At 42.7% G+C, this 9,989-nt stretch overlaps 1 pseudogene; it reads left to right on the top strand.

The window, feature by feature from the left end:
• The first annotated feature begins 4,141 nt into the window (after window positions 1-4,141).
• On the top strand, window positions 4,142-6,652 carry LOC144505591 (protocadherin gamma-B7 pseudogene; annotated as a pseudogene).
• Window positions 6,653-9,989: the final 3,337 nt, after the last annotated feature.

Genomic DNA, 9,989 nt, shown 5'->3' with positions numbered 1-9,989 from the left:
CAGGGAGATGACAACTGCTGTGGACCTGTTGAGGCGGAGGCGAACTTTAGTGAATGCAGGCAATCTGGGAGGTTAGACTTAATTCGTGCTATGACTAACCTTTCGCAGCACTTCATAATGACGCGTGTCAGACCCACCGGATGATAGTCATTAAAGCATGCTGCCTGGCTTTTCTTTGGTATAGTGATGATGGTCTTCTTCTTGAAGCAAAGAGTGACCTCAGATTGGTGGAAAGAGAGGTTAAAAATGTTTGCAAATACCCCGGCCAGCTGGATCTGAGTTCTCGTCTGGGTACCCTATCCGGCCAGTTGCTTTCCGTAGGTTGACTTTCGAGAAGACTGCTCTGACGTCTGCGATGGTGACCTCGGATACAGGTTGAAAGTAACAGCTAAAGGGGGAAAGTTACCTGATAGCTCTTTTGATAGCCATTACGGAGTGAATAATGATGACTACCTGGACCACGAACTTTCAGATAATCAAAGCAGCACATGCGCTGAATTTGCCCGGGAAGTTGAAAGTTCCAATGAACGGATTTTCGCTGCTTGGGATCCAAAAGTCTCCGACACTGGTTTCAGTTTTCGTTGCCTAATCACTGTAACAAATGATTAATGGGTTAGAAACATATACCATAGTTAAGTCAACCGGTGCTGTGACTGCATCAATTGTACCAGAACCTGAACTCGCGTTTATCCTGGCTGGTTTGCCATGCATGGCACAATTTGGTGAATCTAAGCTGCGGGCTATCTATTGCTTTAATGTCCCTGTCATTTACTACGCTCCCAAAACAACAGTGGCTTGTGGCTTAAGCAATGCTTTGCATAAACTTATAACTTCTTCTTTTAAGTCATGTTGCTATCCTTCAAACCAAACCAGCGTTTGCAGCTTACAATCTAATCTATTGGAAGTCAGACTCCAAGTCAATTATACATTTGGACCTCCGTCGTTCCCTGTTCACCCATTGTTCTTTCCATCAGATAAATGCTCCTACAGTGATGTTAGGGAGGGGAATACTAATTATATCTTCCTACACACTTCTAACAGTTTTTGCACGACGGGACCAATAGGAGATGCATGTCACAAAGCCAACCCCCGCCCCCTCCCCTCCGCAACCCCACCCTCCCCGCCGGTTTAACCAAACGAAACTGTAACTGCCATCTGTCTTTGTTTTACTTACACTAAATGGATCTTGAATCCTGGATTTTGTTTAAAATGACGACTTTTAATGATGGATGGTAGACGATTCTCTGTGGCTAACTAATGTATCCTTCTCTCAATTATTGTTCAATGGCTACCGTCTAGTCATAGGATTGAAAATTTCCATCCAAAGCCCTTTTTACTTCCCATTTTCCTCATTTGAAAGCTTTGAACTTATTCGTTCAGATGGTTTCTCATTGAACATCAGTCATTGCAATACCCAGTATGCGAAGGATATCAGTGATGGTGTATATCATGCCCTTGGTGCTCGATGGATATTCAGTTTCATGAGGTAGCAATAGAACATTGGTATCCCACAATCCTCAGTGGGATCAAGAAGGATATTGCCTCGACGCAACAATTTATATTTTCGGGCCATGTATGTCATATGATCGCAGATTGGCCAACATAGGATTTGGTTTTTGAAAGGTTCACGATAAAGTATAGTTGAATCCAGGTAACTGAGGCTCATTTAACTTAATATGGGTTTTAGGAAAAGTAATAGTATTTAATTAAGGAATAACTTCCCTGACGCTACACATTTCCAGGAATATATGGCGTGGCTGTCCTTGGTATGCCCCTTAGAATGATTTCAGGTGGTAATGGATACGGTAGTGAAGGAACGCAATGGAAGTAATCTACACCGAAGTGGGGAAAATATTTGTCACGAGAACGGATGCTAGACATTGGAGAAGTTTGAATATTCCGAAATTAATTAGAGGGAATCAAATAGATTTTAAAATAATTTGATGGGCGAAAAAGAGAGGGAAACGTAAGCATTCATTGGGAGTGTAAATTGAGCTCCCTTAGCGTTGCTGGGTGCTCTTTCTCCCTATGTATACATTTGCATATAACATAATTCATTATTTTCAAGAACAAGGAAAACAGTAAAGGGCTGATGTCAAAACAGGAATGGACTGAAACGTAAAGAGACAATTCAATTTCCTGGCCAGTTGGGAAGCAAAATGTATTGTTCGCATTGGTTGCAAAGGGATTGGAATACAGAGATCAATAATTTTGCTAGAATTGCACAGAGTTTTGATTTCTAGAATACCGTGCAGTTTTGGTCGCCACATTGAAGAAAACATATAGTTGCATTGGAGGTGGCAAAGGGAATAATCACTGAAATTATCTCTGGCACGAGGGAGTTCTCATATTGTGGGAATCTGAGAAATTTAGGTGCATTTTCTCTGGATTATAGAAGAATGGTAGCCGATCTCATTGAAACATAAAAGATTTTGAAGGGGCTTGATAGAATAGGTGCTGGGACCGTGTACCTGGTGTCGGTGAATCTAAAACAGGAGATACAGACTCAGGATAAGAGACCAAACATTCAAGGCAGAGATGATGAGGAATTTCGTCACATAATCACAGAATACTACCGTGCAGAGCAGGCCCTTCGTGTCTGCACCGACGCAGGTCCTGACCTGCCACCTAATCCCACTTGCCAGCACTTGGCCCATAGGTTTGAATGTTATGGTGTGTCATAACTCAAAGAGTTTAGTATTCTCTAACCCGGAGGGGTTTAGTTGACCCGTCGTCGAATACATTTAAGGCTGGGATAGATCCAACCTTTTTGATCTTTAGACCTCTACGGGAATAAAGGGATATTGGCATCGGGCAGGAAAATAAAGTTGATGTCCAAGTTGAGCCGTGGCCGTATTCAGCGACGGGGCAATCTCGCCAGGCCACATGGTCTACTCCTACTTGTGATGTTGTGCTCTTCTGAAAGTCCTTATACCTGTAGAGAAGGTATAACATAAAATCAATAGGAGTTTGCCTGATATCAGAAAATACGAATGCTAAGTAATACGTCAAGTAAGGTGCTTGTGTAAAAAAAAACGCAGATATAGCACAATATGGTTTAAGTGTTTAAAGCACTATTGGAATGCAAAAGGTAGAGAGGAGCAAACTGTTTTCAGTACCAAAGGCATGTAGAACGAGGACTTATAGATATCAGAAAATGATCTATAACAAGAGCAGAGACGGAAATCAATCTCCTTATGGAAATATCGTGGGGCTATGGAAGACACACTTAATATTATTTGGCAGAAACTACGTCGAATTGAGTACATGGAAGAAGGAGAATGGAGTGGATAAATGGATATGGAAAGTTGAATCATACCTGTAGTTTGAGCTATTTATTCATGTGGAGGGTAATAGGCATTACATACTGGTGGACAGTATAGTAGTTCCCAGTTGCACTTCATTCTGATTGTGTCCATGAGCCTGTTTGGAAATAGTTCCTTCCAATGCATGAACAGTTTTTAGTTGGCATGCTAACGAGACACATTCCAATACTGCTCGTGCGTTTGGATCTGGTGGATATTGCCCATCAGTTTGTTAGCATTACAACCGTTTATTCAACAGGATATATAAGCAATATTAAAATAAACAAACTATATTAATTCCAATGCTACCATACATTATTCTTATACTTACCTACAATTTGGCCATTAAAATAAATTGCCAACAACTTGGTTATGTTATTAGCAACACGAAGCATGCCCTTAAAGGGCGCAGTCAATATTACTTTATTTATCATATTTAGTCCAATCGATTGATGACCGAAATAAATAAAGTTTAGAATGGCAGTTATAAGTAAGGTTGCACAACATAAGAATGCTTGTTGTTATTATTGGTCGATACTCTTTGTGTCGCTGTCTACCAATAAGATGTAGATATGAGGCTGGAGACCCAGCACCACTCCCACTGCACGAAACACTACGCATTCACCAAGAATGAACAGCACATACTTTGGCGTTTACCATTTGCATCTGGGAGGCACCTTTGAATCTAACGCAGTTTTCCACAAACTATCCTATCATTTCTTTCCAAATCAACTGGACGTTTGAAGGTAATGAACAAGTAAGCGCTTGATATCGCACTATAAATAATCCAGAGCATATTAACTGCAGTGCAATTCATTGGCGTATTTTGCAGCAATATGCATTGCCGGTTATGTTTCCGGGTGTCCTGTTTAAAATTGCGGCCATTTCAACGGCAAATTATTTATTTGATACTGGCCCACGTTTTCGATTCGGTTTACGGAAGCGTTCGCTATTCAATTCCCGAAGAATTGCAGAATGGCGCCTTTGTTGGAAATATTGCTAAAGACCTGGGGATTGATGTACGGCAGCTCTCCTCTCGCAAATTTCGGATTATATCCGAAAAACCAAAACAGTATTTGGATGTGAATCTTGAAAGCGGTATCATGTTCGTAAATGAGAAAATTGACAGAGAAGAATTATGTGAACATACTTTGGAGTGTGTATTGACATTGGAAGCTGTGATTGAAACGCCTTTTAAATTATACCATATTGATGTTGAGATTCTCGACATAAACGACAACGCACCCGTATTCCAGAGAGGCGAGAACCGCTTTGAAATATCAGAAATGGCTGCACCCGGAGCGCGCTTTCCACTTCAGAGCGCGCACGACCCTGACTCTGCAAGGAATAGCGTCCGCACCTATCGACTCAACCGGGATGCGCATTTTTCTTTAGATCTACAATCAAATAGCGAACAAGTCATTACGCCAGAGTTAGTTCTGCAAAAAACCCTAGATAGAGAACTGCAAGCGACTCATCATTTGACACTGACGGCAATTGATGGAGGCTCTCCGAGCAAGTCTGGAACCACCCAGATTAAGATAATCGTATCTGATGTAAATGACAATATACCTGTTTTCGATAAGAACGTATATCAAATTGTTATTGCAGAAAACGTACCCAAAGGTTCTTTAATAGCGAAAATTAATGCTACAGATTTGGACGAAGGAATAAATGGTGAAGTGATATATTCTTTCAGCGAAAACACTGCCGATAAAGTGCGTAAACTCTTTAGCATTAATTCGGAAAATGGAGAGATCAGAGTAAATGAAATGGTCGATTTCGAAGTAATGGAGAATTATGAGATAACAGTGCAAGCAAAGGACAGAGGCAGTGCAGGAGTGCCCGCGTACTGTAAAGTCTTAGTAAAAGTTACTGATGTTAACGATAATGCCCCCGGAATAGTGATAACCTCTGTGCATGATCCGATTCCAGAGGACGCTCCTTTGGGGACATTAGCGGCTATTTTAAAAGTAACAGATCGAGATTCTAAAGAAAGTCAGGCTGTTTATTGTCAAGTCTCCAATAATGTCCCCTTTAAGCTTGATAGCTCGTTTAATAACTATTATACAGTGGTCACTGATGGCATGGTTGATCGTGAAAAAGTGTCTGAGTACAACATCACCATTACATGTACGGATGAAGGCAATCCTCCGCTTTCATCGATCAAGACCATGCCAGTGCAAATTTCGGATACAAATGACAACGCACCACGCTTTGCGCAGCCTGCTTTTACAATGCATGTGTCGGAAAATAACGCGGTTGGTGCTTCGATTGGGCTTCTATCAGCGATTGACCCAGATAGCAATCAAAATGGCCGACTGTCATATTCCATCCTGGGTAGTGTCGTTCATGGCGTGCCTGCGTCCACATTCGTCTCGGTTGATGCAGACAGCGGTGAGATGTTTGCGCAGCGCTCTTTCGATTACGAACAGGTCCATGATTTTCAGATTTCTGTGCAAGTACAGGATGCTGGATATCCTTCACTCAGCAGCAACGTTAGTGTAAAGGTGATTATCGTCGATGAGAATGATAATGTCCCCGTAATCCTATCGCCTATGACAAATAAAGATACAGCCACAGAAGAGACCATGCCCAAGCCTGCTGATCCGGGTTATTTGGTGATTAAAGTGACAGCCACTGACGCCGATTCTGGACAAAACGCCCATCTGTTTTATCAACTTATTCAGCCCACCGATGATAGTTTGTTCACTGTGGCTTCTGAAACGGGAGAAATTTGGACCATCCGCCGCTTTGGCATAAAGGATTCACTCAAACAGAAACTAGTGATCCTAGTCAGGGACAACGGAAAACCTTCACTTTCATCAACAGTCCGGATTAACCTATCAGTTTTGGACACTGATACAGAAACAGCATCTAATGTCGCTCTTCCGCGGCACTCGAAATGGTGGACAGATGATGTAAGGATTTACTTGATAATTTCTTTTGGAACAATCTCGTTCTTTTCTCTTGTGGCTATTATAATGCTTGCCATTAAATTTAGGAATAGTGCCCATGGAGGTCACGGCTGCTGTTTTTCCTCGGACACACTATTCTGCTCTGAGCGAAAAACTTCGCTGAAAGGAGTTCAAAAGGCCAGTGCGAACATTGAAATTCCAGTTAATTATACGAATGTGCACGAAAGGGGGGTGGTCTCTCACTGTGACAAATATCGTACTTCAAATTCGCCGATGAACGATTTAATGGTTTTAAAATTACACGATCAACTGGCACCCGTGACTACTGACAAAAATGTCTCGTTATTAACTGACCGCAATGGAAAGGAGACTTATCCTGCCGTGAAGGAAACCATTCAATCGCACAAGGTGAGGCAAGTAACACATTAGCACGACCCGATAATTCCTTGAGTACTTAACTGGCGTGACGGATCGAGATTGGTTTGAACAGTCATTAATATCCAATTATCTGGTCGAAAGAAATTTGACATTGCTTGGTTGAATACTTTGAATCGAAAATTAGCTGTCAGTAAATCGCATTCAGATTAATATAAATGAGTGTAAGTTTGACATAATGTAGAAAAAAAGAATGCATAACCACCACGTATGTTACCACTCGGATACTGTGCATTTTCTGTTCAACAAAATTATGCAGTAAGGGTTCAGCAAACTGTAATTGATGTGCTCCATTATCCTAATGCAAGTCATTTCATGGTTCGGTGGAAATAGTAAATGTATGGAGTTACAGAATGATGCATGGGGGCGGGGGGGAAACTGCGTGTGTGAAGACGCAGGAAATATTAGAGGTATATTCCTAAAACAGGGAGGAAAAAAAGCATTACGGTTATCTACGATGCTAAGTGCACACAGAAGTCTTTTTGTGATAGCAGTAGATGCATGGAAGGAAAGATGTAAATAAAATCAATGCATCTTCTAATGGATTGAATTTTAAATACATTGTATTTAGATACAAGTAATTCCCTACATTTATCAATGCATTCCATTGTTTCTTCCAAATGTCGTCAGGTATATCTATAAGTTTTGTTGATTCAAACAAAACGTTTCTGAATAAACATGTTTCACCAATAAATATAAGTTATTCAGGAAAAAAATGGTTTAGCCAAATTGTGGTCAGAATATGGAACTCAGGGGGAATGGTGGCACAGTGGTAATGTCATTGAATTAGGAACCCAGGTGCGCAGGATAATGCGCTGGGGACATGGGTTAAAATCGCACCATGGCAGCTGGTAGAATTTAAATTAATAAGTCTGGAATATAAATGTAGTCAGTCATGGTGGCTAGGAAACTATCGTGGAATCATCTGGTTCTCCATTCTCCTGTAGGTGAGGAAAAATGCTGTCCTTAACCCCATGAGGCTTACATGCGACTCAAGGCTCACAGCAAATGGGTTGACTCTTAACCATCCTTTGAAATATTCAGTTCAAAGGACAATTTGGGATGGACAACAAATGCTGCCTCTGCCAGCGACATTTACATCCCTTCAAAGACAAATATGTCCCCATGTTTGCAAATAGCAAAGAAATTTAAATGGGCAGTTAGTTGAGTACAACAGGGAGGAATAACTATGAAGGTACACTGAAAAGTTTGATTTGATTTGATTTATTATTATCACATACATTAATATACAGTGGAATGTATTGTTTCTTGCACGCTATACAGACAAAACATATCGTACACAGAGAAGGAAAGGAGAGAGTGCAGAATGTAGTGTTGCAGTCATAGCTAGGATGTAGAGAAAGATCAACGTCATGCGAGGTAGCTCCATTCAAATGCCTGATGGCAGCAGGGAAGAAACAGTTCTTGAGTCAGTTGGCACATGTTCTGAGACTTTTGCATCTTTTTCCAGATGGAAGAAGGTGGAAGAGAATATGTCTTGGTACGTGGGGTCTTTAATTATGCTGGCTGCTTTGCCGAGGCAGCGGGAAGTGTAGACAGTGTCAACGGGTGGGAGGCTGGTTTGCATGATGGACTGGGATTTGTTCACAACCCTTTGTCTCCGAGCGGACAGGAGGCATATTAAAAGGGGAGGATAAAGAAACGGATGCCATTGTACACATTGGTGCAAACGACGTAGATAGGAAGAGCAGGGGGATCCTACGAGAGCAATTCAGGGAGTTGGGAAATAGGCTAAAAAGTAGGGTCTCCAGAGTGGCAATCTCTGGGCTGCTCCCAATGCCTAGGGTCAGTGAGGCTAGGAGTAGGGAGATAGTACAATTGAACGCTTGAATAAAGGACTGGTCCAGGAGTGAGGGCTTCATATTCCTGGATCACTGGGAAGTTTTCAAGAGAGGAGGGCACCTGTACAAGAAGGACGGGTCACAACTAAATTGGAAGGGCACGAATATCCTGGCTGGGAGTTTTGCTAGTGCAGTTCGGGTGGGTTTAAACTAATATGGCGGGGGGCGGGGGGGGGGGGGGGGCGGGGATCAACAAATTAGGTCTACAAGTGTAGAGGCTGGGGACGAGCTTGGGGCCAGGAAAAGGCTGGCAAAGAAGAAGAAGAGCACTCTGAGGGAAGATGACCTCACTGGGCCTGGAGGTGTAGAGTGCATCTACTTCAATGCAAGAAGCGTAGCGGGTAAGACAGACGAACTTAGGGTCTTAATGCTTACGAGGAATTTGGATGTGGTTGCGGTGACAGAGACTTGGTTGAAAGAGGGACAGTACTGGCAGCTGAATATTCCGGGGTACAAGTGTGTTAGGCGAGACAGAGGAGGGGCCAAAAGAGGTGGGGGAGTAGCAGTATCAGTTAGAGAGCATATTACAGCGGTGCAGAGGGAGGACAATTCAGAGGGGTCGTGTAACGAGTCACTGTTGGTGGAGCTCAGAAACAGGAAGGGCGCAGTCACTATGTTGGGGGTATACTACAGCGCCCCCCAACAGCCCAAGGGAAGTGGAAGAACGGAAATGTCTGGAGATAATGGATAGGTGCAGGACAAATAGGGTTGTTGTAGTGGGAGACTTCAATTTCCCTGGTATAGACTGGAAATCGCGTAGGGCTGGGAGTCTGAATGGGGAGACATTTGTAAAATGCGTACAGGAAGGTTCTTTGGAACAATATGTAGATAGCCCGACGAGAGAGGGGGCTATACTGGACCTGGTACTGGGGAATGAGCCCGGTCAGGTCTTCAAAGTTTCGGTAGGGGAACATGTGGCAAATAGTGACCACAATTCTGTTAGCTTTAGGATAGTGATGGAAAAGGATGAGTGGTGTCCCAAGGGTAAGGTGTTGGATTGGGGGAAGGCTAACTTTAGTGGGATTAGGCAGAAATTGGCAGCTGTTGATTGGTAGAGGCTGTTGGAGGGTAAATCCACATCTGGCATGTGGGAGTCTTTTAAGGAACAGTTGTTAGGGCTGCAGGATAGGCATGTGCGTGTCAAAATGAAGGATAGAAAGGGTAGGATTCGAGAAACATGGATAACCAGGGAAATTGAGGGATTGGTCAAAAAGAAAAGAGTGGCGTACGTTAGGTCCAGGCAGCTAAAAACGGAGGGAGCTCCAGAGGAGTACAAAGAAAGTAGGAAAGAACTCAAACGAGGAATTAGAAGGGCAAAAAGGGGTCACGAAATGTCCTTGGCAGACAGGATTAAGGAGAATCCCAAGGCATTTTATTCATACGTTAGGAACAAAAGGGTTGTCAGGGAAAAAATCAGACCTCTCAGGGACAAAAGTGGGGAATTATGCTTCGAGCCCAAAGAAGTTGGG

The sequence above is a fragment of the Mustelus asterias genome, chromosome 16 (genome assembly GCF_964213995.1).
Source record: "Mustelus asterias chromosome 16, sMusAst1.hap1.1, whole genome shotgun sequence".
Taxonomy (NCBI): Eukaryota; Metazoa; Chordata; class Chondrichthyes; order Carcharhiniformes; family Triakidae; genus Mustelus; species Mustelus asterias.
This window is presented reverse-complemented; position numbering and strand designations above follow the sequence as displayed.